General features: G+C 43.8%; 1 protein-coding gene across 3 annotated transcripts in view; it reads left to right on the top strand.

Annotated features, from left to right (window-relative positions):
- LOC121550045 (nuclear receptor-binding protein 2) overlaps positions 1 to 15,772 on the top strand; it is a 73,505-nt gene that overhangs the window by 34,547 nt on the left and 23,186 nt on the right. The window lies entirely within an intron of this gene.

Below are 15,772 nucleotides of genomic sequence, written 5' to 3' on the forward strand. Positions count from 1 at the left end.
CACTATCACATTATCACCAAAAGCAACACCAACACATACACATGGTATGTTCACATTCAATATGTATTCAATACATTTTCATGGAACAGAAGACATATGAAATGTTTTTCATTGCTTTTTGTAGGACTGGTAAAGCCCATGTTGTTCCAGTTAAAATCTGTAGATAAATCTTTTCAGTGTTCAAGGACATTGTTTATGTAAGCACATTTGTAGTTGTGTGTTTTCAAATGGTTGAATTGAGTGGCTTTATACCGTCAACGTCTCCAAAATCCCCAGACTGTTTTCCCAGGCTTCCCAGTGTGTTTTGACTGTATCTTGTCCAACAGCTCTATGTTATGTCTACTGACTCAGGGCTTAAGATCTCTCAGCCTGCATTGCTCTCGTACATTCCATCCTTGACATGGACTCTAAGAAAATGATCAGGTGAAACTTGAGAACATATCTCTCTAATATCTCCTCATGAAGTCGACAGGAACAGAGTCTTCTATTTGGACAGGGCCATTAGGACCACCCTGGATGACCTTGCTCGTCCTTTCAAAGAGCCAGAAAATGTCGAGCTTAGGAAAGAAATGGTGCAAAGAACGACTGTGCTATTAAACTTGATAAAAGCTTCTAAATGAATCAAAATGAGTCTGTTCAAATCTCTCACCAGCCATTATTCGGAAGAGCTTCAGGTTAAAGACTTTTGGAGAAGATACCATTTGGCTGTCATTTTCACCCAGCGTGACTCATCTGTGCTTGGCAGCAGTGGGTTGTTTTCATCTCGTTCTGCTTCAATGACACTGGCCACAGAATGTCCCAGAGATCTGCAGCGCGTGTCCCAACCTGTGGGGACGTTTCGTAGGGAGGCTGAATTCGCAGTGACCTGTCCAGATTGTGAAGGTCGCTGGAGGGAGACATGGGGTTCTGGCAATGGACAGGGGGTCATGGCAATAGGCCTTTTCTCTTGGAGGAACATGAGCTTTACACTGAGACTGGGACTGAGATAACCGATGACAAATTCAGTGTTAGGAAATCATTTTACTATTTAATTAGCAATATAATTCAAGTTATTCCTTGGTTTGCAGTGTGATGTGCAGTATGGGGATGTTTGTCATTTTCTATTCATCCAAACTATTTTGTATTTGTCAAAGCAAACAACAGCACTAGCTTGTTGGTTGTTAGTTTGAAAACCAGTAAACGACAGGACAGAGCGCCAATCTCCCTCTACCTCCCCACCCATTTTTCCATATATGCATTAGCATGGTTTTAGCGATCATTGTTCTGTGAGCCACACATCACCAGTCATGTCTGTAGCAGAGGAGTCTAGGCACTGCTCTGCTTTGATCCCAGCCACCCCTCAGGGAGAGGGGGCAGAGAACCAGGGAAACGGACTCCCACATTTACATACTCTACTGTACGGCAGCATGACAAAGTGTGGTGTATTGCAGATTTTCTGGGTGCAGCAGTCTCAATGGTCTGTATCAAGTCTACTGTTAATGTTAAACTGATGTAGAAGTGGAGTAGACCTACTCTGAGTCGTCTGGGATTAAAATTGGTGTAGGAGGAGGCAGAGAGAGAGAGAGAGATGGTAGAGTGGGGAGACTGAGTCGTTTGTTATTCTGAGTCGTTTGTTATTGTCAGGACCCACATTTACAGTTGAAGTGGGAAGTTTACATCCACCTTAGCCAAATACATTTCAACTCAGTTTTTCACAATTCCTGACATTTAATCCTAGTAAAAAAAATCCCTCTCTTAGGTCAGTTAGGATCACCACTTTATTTTAAGAATGTGAAATGTCAGAATAATAGTAGAGAATTATTTATTTCTGCTTTTATTTCTTTCATCACATTCCCAGTGGGTCAGAAGGTTACATACACTCAATTAGTATTTGGTAGCGTTGCCTTTAAAATGTTTAACGTGGGCCAAACGTTTCGGGTAGTCTTCCACAAGCCTCCCACAATAAGTTGGGTGAATTTTGGCCCATTCCTCCTGACAGAGCTGGTGTAACTGAGTCAGGTTTGTAGGCCTCCTTGCTCGCACACGCTTTTTCAGTTCTGCCTACAAATGTTCTATAGGATTGAGGTCAGGGCTTTGTGATGGCCACTCCAATACCTTGACTTTGTTATCCTTAAGCCATTTTGCCACAACTTTGGAAGTATGCTTGGGGTCATTGTCCATTTGGAAGACCCATTTGCAACCAAGCTTTAACTTCCTGACTGATGTCTTGAGCTTCAATATATCCACATAATTTTCCTTCCTCATGATGCCATCTATTTTGTGAAGTGCACCAGTCCGTCCTGCAGCAAAGCACCCCCATAGCATGATGCTGCCACCCCCGTGCTTCACGGTTGGGATGGGGTTCTTCGGCTTGCAAACATTCCCCTTTTTCCTCCAAACATAACGATGGTCATTATGGCCAAACAGTTCTATTTTTGTTTCATCAGACCAGAGGACATTTTTCCAAAAAGTAAGATCTTTGTCCACATGTGCAGTTGCAAACCGTAGTCAGACTTTTTTATGGCGGTTTGGGAGCAGTGACTTCTTCCTTGCTGAGCGGCCTTTCAGTTTATGTCGATTATAAGACTTGTTTTACTGTGGATATAGATACTTTTGTACCTGTTTCCTCCAGCATCTTCACAAGGTCATTTGCTGTTGTTCTGGGATTGATTTGCACTTTTTGCACCAAAGTACGTTCATCTTGTGATGTCACGAGAGGCTGTGTCCTGGAGGGACGTTACATCCCCCTGAGATGGCTGCAAACCCAGACAGCTATGGCTCCATCTGCTGGTATGGTCGGGAACTCCACCCCTCTATGGCCAATCTTCCCACGCAGCTGAAACAAATGAGGAGCTGATGAGCTGAAGGTTTGGGAAGGGAAGAGACACAGTCTCCAAGCTGGGCTCTCTGGAGGACAAGAGTGCTGCACGTCCACTTCCATGAGGAATATAAGGATTTGGAGATACTTACCTTTGGGAAATACTCACCTTTGGATATATGCACCGGTGGAAATACGTGAGAGACATTTGGAAGGACTTTTTGCTGGGTTGGCCACTAGCTGCAACGTGGACTACAGTAAGGCTGGGGAAAAGTTATCTGAGCGAGTGAGAATTATGATTTTGGATGTGGAAGAGACATCCCTGAACTGTTAACCCTTAAAGAGCCACAAGAGAACAGAATTTTGTTATATTTTCGTTAATTTCCCAAGACCTATAATAAAATCCTTGTTTTGTTGGAACCTTGTCTCCTTGCCCTACTTGAGCAATCCCGCTGAAAGCTGTGTAGCCTCTCGTGACGTCACAGATGGTGGAGAATACGGGCACGCTCAAGCGTTAATAGTGCATGTCAGAGGAGGATACCGAAGGTTTGATCACCCAGTTTTCCAAGTTGGCCGTAGGCTCCCCGCCGACTGAAATGGAGGACATATTGAAAGCCCTTGTTGCTGGCCAGCAAGCCCAGATGCAAGCAAACGTGGCTCTCTTGGAGGAGCAAAAGAAAGCCAACCTTCTGAAGGCAGAGGAATTGCAGTTGCAGAGACAGAGGGTGGTCCAAAATACCCGCCCAATAAAGGCAAGTGACTTTATATCTAAGATGGGAGCTACCGATGACATTGAGGCATACCTGCATGCATTTGAGGCCACGGCCACTAGGGAAGCCTGGCCCAAGCAACAGTGGGTTGGTCTGTTAGCCCCCTTTCTAACCGGGGAATCGCTGAATGCTGTCCGGGACCTGGGCCCTGACCAGGTTACTGACTATGATGCCCTGAAGTCTGAGATCCTCAGCAGATATGGACTCACAAAGTTTGGTATGGCCCAGCGCTTTCACGGCTGGACCTTCCAACCAGACCAACCTCCTCGGGCGCAGATGCATGAACTTGTCCGAATCGCAAGGAAATGGCTGGATCCGCAGAGGAATACAGCAGCGGCGGTGGTGGAGGCCGTTGTGGTGGATCGTTACCTACGCGCCCCTGCCTTATGAGGCAAAACGGTTCATCAGTCAACAGGCCTTGACCACGGCTGATCTGACCGTGGAAGCTGTGGAAAAGTACCAGGCCACAGCGGAGATGCTGAATGCTTCCCGAAAAGACCCCAGGAGTGCGGCCCCACCACAAATGGGAAGAACCCGTCCAAAGGACCCCAAGGTCTCGAACCCAGCCACGTCAGGACTTATCCCGGCTCCAGGGGAGCCAGAAACCAGGCGGGTCCAAGAAGAGTACACCAGGAGGGGGAAACACGACAGTGTTACCGGTGTGGGGGAGATGGGACATATCTCCTGGCAGTGTGGGAAACCAGCCGATGAACCTATGCCCACTGCGGGAGTCCTCCAGCTCAGCACCCACACACCGTTTTGCCTCGCTCTTGGGAGTCGAGATGGCGGCCCAGATCGACCCCCCACCTGCCCGGTAACTGTGAATCACCATGATGTGGAGGCCTTACTGGATTCTGGTAGCCGGGCCACCCTGGTGCGTAAGGATTTGGTGGGCCCAACGTGTCTGACCCCCGGGAAAGTCCTCCCAGTTTCCTGTGTCCATGGGGACACCAGAGAATACCCCATTACTGAACTTACAATGACCAGCACACGGGGAACCATACACACGACGGTGGGGGTGGTTGATTCCCTCCCCGTCCCTGTCCTAATTGGACGAGACTGCCCAGCCTTTTACCCACTCTGGAGAGAGTCTCAGGAGAGGATAACCCGAGTACCTCGGAAACGGAGAGGCAAGACTCATCCTGGGAAGGCTCCGGTGCAATCCTCCGAATTACTCACTCCCGCCCGGGCTCTGATAGGGAGGGCAGGTGCCCAGACCGACACAGAGACGGAGCGACAGAATCTGGACAAAGAACTGTCTGGTCTGAAGGGGACCGCTGATAGGTATCGTTTGTTAAAGCAACAGTTAGACATGAAGACAGAAGAGTTAGATATCCTCCAGGCTAAACTCCAACAGAGCTCCTTCCATAAGCAACAGGAGGAGCTGGAGAGGCTGCGCAGGACCATCGAGGAGTGTGAGGAGACCCTGCGCAGTAGTAAGGAGGTCCAGAAGAAGGCAGAGGAGAAGTACAAGGTGTTGGAGAACAAGATGAAGAATGCGGAGGCAGAGAGAGAGAAGGAACTGAAAGCTGCTCAACAGAAGCTAAACTCTGCTAAAACCAAGGCTGATGCGTTCAGTAAGAAACTCAAGGAGAGACAACAGGAGGCTGAGTCCCTGGTCCTAGAGGTGGAGGAGTTGAAGAGAGAGCAGGCTGGCAAGCACCACGGCAATGCGGACGCCCTCTCCCGGCGTGATGCCTTCTTCGCTGCCTTTACCCCGACGAGGACGTCGGTCCCGAGGAGGGGATGTGTGATGTCACGAGAGGCTGTGTCCTGGAGGGACGTTACATCCCCTGAGATGGCTGCAAACCCAGACAGCTATGGCTCCATCTGCTGGTATGGTCGGGAACTCCACCCCTCTATGGCCAATCTTCCCACGCAGCTGAAACAAATGAGGAGCTGATGAGCTGAAGGTTTGGGAAGGGAAGAGACACAGTCTCCAAGCTGGGCTCTCTGGAGGACAAGAGTGCTGCACGTCCACTTCCATGAGGAATATAAGGATTTGGAGATACTTACCTTTGGGAAATACTCACCTTTGGATATATGCACCGGTGGAAATACGTGAGAGACATTTGGAAGGACTTTTTGCTGGGTTGGCCACTAGCTGCAACGTGGACTACAGTAAGGCTGGGGAAAAGTTATCTGAGCGAGTGAGAATTATGATTTTGGATGTGGAAGAGACATCCCTGAACTGTTAACCCTTAAAGAGCCACAAGAGAACAGAATTTTGTTATATTTTCGTTAATTTCCCAAGACCTATAATAAAATCCTTGTTTTGTTGGAACCTTGTCTCCTTGCACTACTTGAGCAATCCCGCTGAAAGCTGTGTAGCCTCTCGTGACGTCACAATCTCTAAGAGACAGAAAGCGTCTCCTTCCTGAGCGGTATGACGGCTGCGTGGTCCCATGGTGTTTATACTTGCGTACTATTGTTTGTACAGATGAACGTGGTACCTTCAGGCGTTTGGAAATTGCTCCCAAGGATGAACCAGAATTTTCTGAGGTCTTGGCTGATTTCTTTTGATTTTCCCATGATGTCAAGCAAAGAGGCACTGAGTTTGAAGGTAGGCCTTGAAATACATCCACAGGTACACCTCCAATTTACTCAGGCTAATTGACATAATTTATCAGAAGCTTCTAAAGCCATGACATCATTTTCTGGAATTTTCCAAGCTGTTTAAAGGCACAGTCAACTTAGTGTATGTAAACTTCTGACCCACTGGAATTGTGATACAGTGAATTATAAGTGAAATAATCTGTCTGTAAACAATTGTTGGAAACATTTCTTGTGTCATGCACAAAGTAGATGTCCTAACCGACTTGCCAAAACTATAGTTTAACAAGAAATGTGTGGAGTGGTTGAAAAACGAGTTTTAATGACTCCAACCTAAGTGTATGTAAACTTCCGACTTCAACTGTACATTGTATCCCCCTCAGACAAAGGCACTTTCATTTATTCTCTGCTATAGTGAGTACAGTACAGAGACACCCACTGCATGGCTATAGATAGTGACAAGCTGCCACATTGTAGAGGGCATTAATAACATCCTCCCTTCCACCTCTCCCTAATCCTCCCTCGGTCCTCTTCTCTCTGCCTGACTCAGCGCACTAATTCTAGCACCCTGTCTAACACAGAGACAATACGCTGGCCCCGTGGCACATGTGGATGAGCTTTCACTCATCATCATTGTGTGTGTAGTGGTGATGTCTCTAGTGTTGGGTTTCCCGGCAGTGTATCTGTAATCAGGTTATGTCCAGGGAGGTCTGAGATCAGATCTTCAGTCATTTGGTCTGTGTCCCAAATGGCAAACTATTCCCTTTATAGTGCACTACTTTTGACCAGGGCCCATAGGGTGCCATTTGCGACGCGGCCCTGGTTTCCTCCAGTTAGGGTTTGGAGCAGAGCCAGAGATGGGCATCCACAAGCCTATTTATGCCTACTATAAGTGTATCCGGAGTTGGTGTGAAAAGCTTAGTTTGCATTTTTGACCCCATTCTGATCCCCTCCCTTCCCCTGTGGCCCAGGGCCAGAGGATTGTGGCTGAGTGTCTGTGGATGTCCTGTGGCTGACTGCCTGTGGATTCAACAGCATGATCTACAGCAAGCTGATTAAAAATTATGACATTTGTTTGCCATACTAATATAACTCAAAGCTATCTAAAATGTATCTGACCAGTTTCCTTGTTTATTAGTATCAGGAAATGGACTGGTACAGTGAATGTAAAAAGGGTGGCAGGTAGCCTAGTGGTTAAGAACGTTGGGCCAGTAAATGAAAGGTCGCTGGTTCGAATCCAAGATCTGATTAGGTGTAAAGTCTGTCGATGTTCCTTTGAGCAAGGCAATTAACCCTAATTGCTCCTGTAAGTCGACTAAATGACAAAAATATATAAATAAACAAACATGTTGCAAATGGGCATTTCCGTGTAAAAAGCCCCATGAGCACAAACCTGTGGAGTTCATAGGAGCATATCAAATTTGGTGTCAAATGAAAGCGAAGAGTCTATATTTGTGAGAAATTAAGGCATATATAAATGTTTCTACCATTTTCCATCCGAAAAATGTGTAATAAGCAAAGGTTTTGATTTCTGGTCAAACAGATGGAAAAGGGCTTAGACAACATCTACCAGAAAAAGTCTTAAAAGATATTAGAAATACATAAAAACACAATGTTGAAGTAAAGACCCCTGCCAACTAATATCAACATTTATATTTAATTTTGCTGAAATTATTTGCCTTCTGTAAGTTTAAGAAATATTGCCTAGTGTCATTCTGTTACCAAAAACCCACATATCTTTAAGATATTTTCTAATTTCTCTCCATCATGAGGAGGGAGGTTAATGAAAGTTCACAGAAGTTACAAGTAAAGGTAGACCTACCAATTAGTTATAGTGTTTTTACTGATAACAATGCGATTTATATGATTTATTAAGTGATTAAAACACATCATTCGTAAGCAATGACCCAAAAATATGTAACAGAATGACTGCAACTGAATTGGCTACAATGGGAATTCATAGTAGTCACAAACCACAGTTGGGTCACCTGCTACTGTCCTCCCTTCCACTGGCATACTTTAATGTTCAGCTCATAACTGTTTTCTTTCTGTTGCAAGGTGGTCAAACCAAGAGTGTGAAAACAGTCTGGAAAACTCCTCCCTGTCTCTCATCTCTCTCTCTCTCTCTCTCTCTCTCTCTCTCTCTCTCTCTCTCTCTCTCTCTCTCTCTCTCTCTCTCTCTCTCTCTCTCTCTCCAGTTAATGTCTCCTCTCCCGGCTCTTACTGACACCTACCCATGATCCCCTCTCTTTCCATTTACTGTAACCAGCCCTCTCACCCACTGAGCACCAGCCCGACACCGGACGTCCATGGACGTTGAAAAGTATTTAACCTTTACGGGATCTGTGTCCCTTATACGGGACTGTTGTTGCTCGATATGTGACTAGAATGGTGTTGTAAACAACAGCCAACTTTCTTTATATGGGCAGAAAGCTTAAATTCTTGTTAATCTAACCGCAGTGTCCAATTTACAGTAGCTATTACAGCTAAAAAAAATACCATGCTATTGTTTGAGTATAGTGCACAACAACAAAACACTTTTATCACGGCAACTGGTTTTGTACATTCACCTCTGATCTAGATGTGTGAAGGCTAGTGTATTTTCTGTAGGGAAGCTAATGATCCATCATTTATGACATTCCTGGGAGTGTGCAAACTTACATTTTGTATTACCATAGCATTTTTGTATGTTCTCTATAGTTATGTACTTGAAAACCAATTCGGCACATTTGGGAAAACTCATGGCAGACTTCATACAAAATATTGTGTTGTGATGTAATTCTTCACTGGATCAGTCTGAAACTTTGCACACACACTGCTGCCATCTGGTGGACAACATCTAATTTACATCTAGAATCCTACATCACTGTCTGGCCTTTCTCTTGCATTTCAAAGATGATGCAACAAAAATATACAGTGGGGAGAACAAGTATTTGATACACTGCCGATTTTGCAGGTTTTCCTACTTACAAAGCATGTAGAGGTCTGTAATTTTTATCATAGGTACACTTCAACTGTGAGAGACGGAATCTAAAACAAAAATCCAGAAAATCACATTGTATGATTTTTAAGTAATTAATTTGCATTTTATTGCATGACATAAGTATTTGATACATCAGAAAAGCAGAACATAATATTTGGTACAGAAACCTTTGTTTGCAATTACAGAGATCATACGTTTCCTGTAGGTCTTGACCAGGTTTGCACACTCCTCCATACAGACCTTCCCCAGATCCTTCAGGTTTTGGGGCTGTCGCTGGGCAATACGGACTTTCAGCTCCCTCCAAAGATTTTCTATTGGGTTCAGGTCTGGAGACTGGCTAGGCCACTCCAGGACCTTGAGATGCTTCTTACGGAGCCACTCCTTAGTTGCCCTGGCTGTGTGTTTCGGGTCGTTGTCATGCTGGAAGACCCAGCCACGACCCATCTTCAATGCTCTTACTGAGGGAAGGAGGTTGTTGGCCAAGATCTCGCGATACATGGCCCCATCCATCCTCCCCTCAATACGGTGCAGTCGTCCTGTCCCCTTTGCAGAAAAGCATCCCCAAAGAATGATGTTTCCACCTCCATACTTCACGGTTGGGATGGTGTTCTTGGGGTTGTACTCATCCTTCTTCTTCCTCCAAACACGGCGAGTGGAGTTTAGACCAAAAAGCTCTATTTTTGTCTCATCAGACCACATGAGCTTCTCCCATTCCTCCACTGGATCATCCAGATGGTCATTGGCAAACTTCAGACGGGCCTGGACATGCGCTGGCTTGAGCAGGGGGACCTTGCGTGCGCTGCAGGATTTTAATCCATGACGGCGTAGTGTGTTACTAATGGTTTTCTTTGAGACTGTGGTCCCAGCTCTTTTCAGGTCATTGACCAGGTCCTGCCGTGTAGTTCTGGGCTGATCCCTCACCTTCCTCATGATCATTGATGCCCCACGAGGTGAGATCTTGCATGGAGCCCCAGACCGAGGGTGATTGACCATCATCTTGAACTTCTTCCATGTTCTAATAATTGCGCCAACAGTTGTTGCCTTCTCACCAAGCTGCTTGCCTATTGTCCTGTAGCCCATCCCAGCCTTGTGCAGGTCTACAATTTTATCCCTGATGTCCTTACACAGCTCTCTGGTCTTGGCCATTGTGGAGAGGTTGGAGTCTGTTTGATCGCGTGTCTGGACAGGTGTCTTTTATACAGGTAACGTGTTCAAACAGGTGCAGTTAATACAGGTAATGAGTGGAGAACAGGAGGGCTTCTTAAAGAAAAACTAACAGGTCTGTGAGAGCCGGAATTCTTACTGGTTGGTAGGTGATCAAATACTTATGTCATGCAATAAAATGCAAATGAATTACTTAAAAATCATACAATGTGATTTTCTGGATTTTTGTTTTAGATTCCGTCTCTCACAGTTGAAGTGTACCTATGATAAAAATTACAGACCTCTACATGCTTTGTAAGTAGGAAAACCTAAAAGAAAAGAAAAGTAGAGTATAGGTCAGTAGAGTACTATACAGTAGAGCACACTATAGAGTACAGTATAATTTAGTGTACTGAACTCTGCTGTACTGTACTGTGTTGACCTCTACTGTGCTGTGCTGTGCTGTACTGTCCAAACTTGTGGAACATAGACGTCTAGGATTGTTACAGATTTGTTCTGGTCCAGACCAGGTGTTAAAGCACTTCACTTACTATTAGGGCTGGGAATTGCCAGGGACCTCACAATATGATATTATTGCGATTCTCACGATTCTATATGTATTGAGTCGATACTGCGATTTTTATTGTGATTTACATTTTCCAAACCCAGATAACACGCACACCTTTGGCCGACGTATCAAATTCCGTGAGGGAATATGTAGTTTGGAGAGCGTTTGCACATTGGGAAGTTTTTTTTTAAATTTGTATTTTTTTTTAATAGCATACAACAAAAAAAATACTAAACAATATGATGGTTTAAAAGGTAAACAAAAAGAAAGTGCAGGAGAGGTAAGAAACCCAGAGGGGCTTGTAGTCACCCTTCTCCCCTTTCAATGCTTATAAAACAAAAACTGATTTTTTAAAAGAGAAACAAATAATTTTAGGTTTACACAAAGAAGAAGGAAAACAGATGGTGAATAAGGGGGTAAAGAAGAAAAAATAAATGCAAGTACAGGGGGGGGGAGGGAGAAGTTATTTGATTTAAACCAGTTGTCAACATTATTTTGTTCCAAATTCATTTTACCCATAAGTTTTTGACCGTCTTTATCGTTACAGGAAGATGTTGGTGTCATCAGCAAACAATATAAAAAATACACAATCAGAAATTAAATACAGTCATTAACATAGATCAAAAAGAGTTACTGACAAAGGATCGAACCTTTCGGTTTTATACTCAGAAACTCTTTGTCCATGCAACAAACTGTTTCCTATTGGACAGGTAACTCCTAAACCAATCTAGTTCTGTATTTAGGAGCTCATACGTGCATAGCTTCTGCAGTAGTATTTCGTGGTCAACTCTATGGAAAGCTTTTGAAAGGTCAATAAAAACACCAATGATCATTTAGTTGTTGTCAACAGCATTTGAGATATTATTCAATAGTTGTACGAGTGCCATGGATGTAGGATGTTGGGCTTTAGGTGAGACATCAGAATAGAATGTTGATGTCTAGCGACGTATAAACAATGTTGACATTTTGAATGTTGGCATTCTAAATACATCTGCGAGACGTCTTGCCAATGAGAAAACACTGTCTAAACGGCATTTTCCCGATGTATCCTTTATACGTTGTGCCTACGTTGGGCAGACGTACACTGAGTGTTCAAAACATTAGGAACACCTTAATATTGCTCTCAGAACAGCCTCAATTTGTCAGGCCATGGACTAGAAGGTGTTGAAAGCATTCCATAGGGATGCTGGCCCATGTTGACTCCAATGCTTCCCTCAGTTGTCAAGTTAGCTGGATGTTCTTTGCGTGGTGAACCATTCTTGATACACACGGGAAACTGTTGAGCGTGAAACTCAGCAGCGTTGCAGTTCTTGACACACTCAAACCGGTGCACCTGACACCTGCTACCATACCCCGTTCAAAGGCACTTAAATATTTGGTCTTGCCCATTCACCCTCTGAATGGCACACATACACAATCCATGTCTCAATTAGGGCTGTGGTGGTCACGAAATTTCGTCAGCCGGTGATTGTCAAGCAAATAGCTATTGGTCTCACGGTAATTGACCGTTAATTAACATAAACACATTTAGCATCTCCTGGCTTCCACACATAGCCTACAAGCCAAGTTTAATAAATCCATGTAATATAGCCTACACCGTCGCAATACAGCCATTATTTATTTTAGACAGGTCTAAAGAAACATGATATGAAGAAAATGTATTCTATTTCAGAAGAACAGAATAGCATACTCTGAGTTGTCCTTATGTTAGGTCCTGATCTGGCTATGCCATATGGCTGTGGGTTACACTAGTTCATTTAGCAGACAAGATTTGCTTATAATTCCGTGGCATTATTTTATATTATTTTATAGTATGAAGAATACAATTGAATAAAGCTGAATAAAATAGAAATATTTTCTCCAAATGATTTGAGGGAGTGGGCACATTCTGTGTTGAGCGGTTAACAAATAAATAGGTATTCCTATATGCTTAATTTAGAGTTATTAATCTAACTTTAGTTGTTCTACAAATGTTGGGCTATATGTTTTGATTTTGAATACATTGTAAGGCTGCATGATGAGACTCTAATGATGATTTGAAAAAAGTCGCTTGAAAGGCATGAGCTCTGCTTTATTTATTTATTTTATTGTTTTGTACTTTTACCCCTTTTTCTCCCCAATTGGTAGTTAGTCTTGTCCCATCGCTGCAACTCCCCTATGGACTTGGCAGAGGCGAAGGTTGAGAGTCATGCGTCCTCCGAAACGTGACCCTGCCAAGCCGCGCTGTTTCTTGACCCACTGCTCGTTTTAACCTGGAAGCCAGCCACACCAATGTGTCGGAGGAAACACCGTCCAGCTCGCGACCGAAGTCAGCTTGCAGGCGCCTGACCCACCACAAGGAGTCGCTAGAGCGCGATGGGACAAGGAAATCCCGGCCGGCCAAACCCTCCCCTAACCCGGACGATGCTGGGCCAATTGTGTGCCGCCTCATGGGTCTCCTGGTCACGGCTGGCTGTGACACAGCCTGGGATTGAACCCGGGCCTGTAGTGACGCTTCAATCACTGCAATGCAGTACCTTAGACCGCTGCGCCACTCAAGAGGCCCTTCTGCTTTGTTTTTTGCACAGGCTATACACACTCCAATAGTCTCTCATTCACAATTTGACAAGCACTTGATAATGCCTCAAATTTTACAGCGGCATCCCCTATGTGGCCGTAATGCACCCTAAAAAAAACATGCCTTTTGTAGGCCGGAGTGCTGCGTTGTACCCTTCTCCCTGAGTGTGCTGCGCAATCTGAAGTGTCTCTTACTCACACGGCTCTCCGTCATGTGATCTGGTCTTTCTCACAGGCTACAAGTTAAGACAGACACATCGTGGACGCAGCTGCGCTCGTCCTTATTCAATTCCGAGGTGCATATTGAAGATATTGGAAGAACTGTCCACATTTACTTTTCGTCAGCCAACAAGATGAGTAGGCCTAACGAACAGCAAAAGCACTAGCCTATGTCAATCTACTATCCCCCATAGTACAAAAGTTGACCTATTCGGTGCGAGAAATAGATATTCCAAACATAGTCTGGGACAGTTGTGGGATGCGATAGATCCCAAATGAATACAACCTCTATCATCAAAAAAACTTTTTTATGCAATATGGCTGACACAACTGATCAGAAAGTTTAGCTTAAAATTATAAGCTTTTATTATAAAGCTGCATTATTATGGTGAAAATTATCTTCCCCAAACTTGAAACTCACATGCTGCTTATATATGCCAGTTAGGCTCTACACCCCTTGTAAAGTAGATTAATGTGGTTTTCTCTACAGACATAACAGTGATATTAAAAGCATCTTGTGCGGTCAACATTGTGTTGCAACCTCACGTAGGCATATGCGGTCAAGTCATCATGTGCCAATGCCAATCGCCTACGCACCTTGGGTAGAACGCAGCGATAGGTGGGCAGAGCATTGGCCAAAGCAGCCTGGTAGGATGCCAATGTGGCAGGCTGCTGTCATCTGGGCTGTATATTTATGGCAGTGGGCGCAGCAGGGTGGGTCTGTTGATTGGGTGTGGGCTTGTTGATTAACAATGTGGTAACACACTGTGGTGAAAGAGGCCATTTTGAATCCATTTATAACTACAGTATGTGTAATTACTATTTAATAAAATATTAATCGTAAATTCAAACACAAACTGTTATGGTCACTCTATGAAAGGGGAGACTCTCACGAACACGATGGTGTTCTCCGTTTTGCTCTATGACCCCCACAAGCGTCTGAAGGTAACCCATACAAACGAATGGAAGTATGTCAAATATTTCCTTAGCTATCTTATATCTCCTAGACATAGGACAGACACTTCAAAACCTTATTCCTTATGATTTTTTTTTTCAGTCTATTTTGCCAGTTATGAATGTGTTAATCAATGCGTTTCTATGAACTATAGTAGTAAAAGCCTAATTTAATATTTTATCAAATAAAACATTGGAATACCTAAAGGGGTCCTAAAATTCCAAATGAAATAGCTAAATGATCCATGGTATGACCATCTTAAAACAATTCCATATATTAGCTTAGTACCCCCTCTCCACCCCAACTTTTTGAGATGAATGGATAATATAAATGGGAAACAAATACATAACAGAAGGCTACAGCAACATTAGTTTCCATTGTATTCCAGTGTATTATTAGGCCTAGCCATTATATACTGTGTGATCATTATATTATACAAGCCTATCATGTTTTGCTGACGAGCACAGACTGGGTCGTTCCACCTCAAAAAGCACAAGAGATTGTTCTGAAATTGTTTCTGTTAGAAACAGATACAATTAGCATTCCAACAACATTATTTTGTTGAAATAAAATGTGATCTCTGAGCAATTAAGCTAATTGATTGCACCCAAATTGGCAATTTTACAGCATTGTTGGTTAAGGGCTTGTAAGTAAGCATTTCACTGTAATGTCTACACCTGTTGTATTCGGCGCATGTGGCAAATAAGATTTGATTTGATTTGATTTAAAATCCGATTTGGACCAAACTTTTTTCTAGGTATGGTACTGCATTGTATACAAACACCACTTCCAGCTGCCAACTGGCGCCGATTCTAAATATTTCTTCAGCCATTCAAATCCTCCTGCAGAAGGATTATTTTACTCCTGTACAGGGTGGTTTGAGAAGTGGTGATGATCAAATATTGCTTATGCCTATTCTGTACATACAAATAAGTTAAATGTCAATCTTACATGAGGGAAACACAGCGCATCCTGTAAAAGATCAATGCTGATCAAGCGTGCCTTTGAAGTGGGAGATTAGATAAGGTTCATTAAGTGACTGTCAGATATTAACAAGTGGAATGGGTTTGGGTGCGTCGTACAATTGAATACTACAGTAGATGTGTAGCCGTTGAACCTCTCAGGTTTTCTGAGGGTTTCACGGTAACAGCTGATCTTTGTACTGTTCAGTATTCTTCTGACTCCGTAGAGACAGGAAGGGCAGCCCTCCTGTATCTGTCAAGAACAG

This window comes from Coregonus clupeaformis, chromosome 34 (genome assembly GCF_020615455.1).
Source record: "Coregonus clupeaformis isolate EN_2021a chromosome 34, ASM2061545v1, whole genome shotgun sequence".
Lineage (NCBI taxonomy): Eukaryota > Metazoa > Chordata > Actinopteri > Salmoniformes > Salmonidae > Coregonus > Coregonus clupeaformis.